The following is a 585-nucleotide window of genomic DNA, read 5'->3' as shown; positions in this document are numbered from 1 at the left end:
TTTTTTCTTTCATACTGGTCCCCCATGGGAAACGAACCCACAACCCTGGCGTTGCAAACGCCATGCCCCTACCAACTGAGCTACACGGGACTACTTTCATGTTGTGAGATAGCAAAATATTACTTCCACAATCAAGACAGGATAACCAAATTGCTTCAGATGATAATAAACCACGTTTCTTGGAGTTACTTTTTTCTCAACTTGTTTATATTACTTTCTAGTACGTCAAGGTAGGTTACAGAATAGCTACAGCTAACTAGCCAGCTAGCTTTGTAGCAATAGATTGCGCACCTTCCATTGTTTAGCTAAGTAGCTAGCTGTTACCAAACAGGTTCTTTCCTAGACTGAAGTTCTTTCCTGTTTGGTAATGTACAGAGGTAGACTGAGATTCTTTCCTGTGTCAAGAATAGTATGTTGAGGCTCAGTTTTCTGTGACAGAGGGCATAGGGAGGTAGGGAGGACCCACTTGCACACACCCACACACTCAGGAAGAAGTTTCACTTTCACTCATACATGGAACACAAAGAAGGAGGAACATTGAGGGAGAATTGACATTGACTAAAGAGAATAAGAAATTAATTGGGA

The sequence above is a fragment of the Coregonus clupeaformis genome, unplaced genomic scaffold (assembly GCF_020615455.1).
Source record: "Coregonus clupeaformis isolate EN_2021a unplaced genomic scaffold, ASM2061545v1 scaf0076, whole genome shotgun sequence".
Lineage (NCBI taxonomy): Eukaryota > Metazoa > Chordata > Actinopteri > Salmoniformes > Salmonidae > Coregonus > Coregonus clupeaformis.
The sequence above is the reverse complement of the archived record's forward strand: the minus strand, read 5'-3'. Positions refer to the sequence as shown.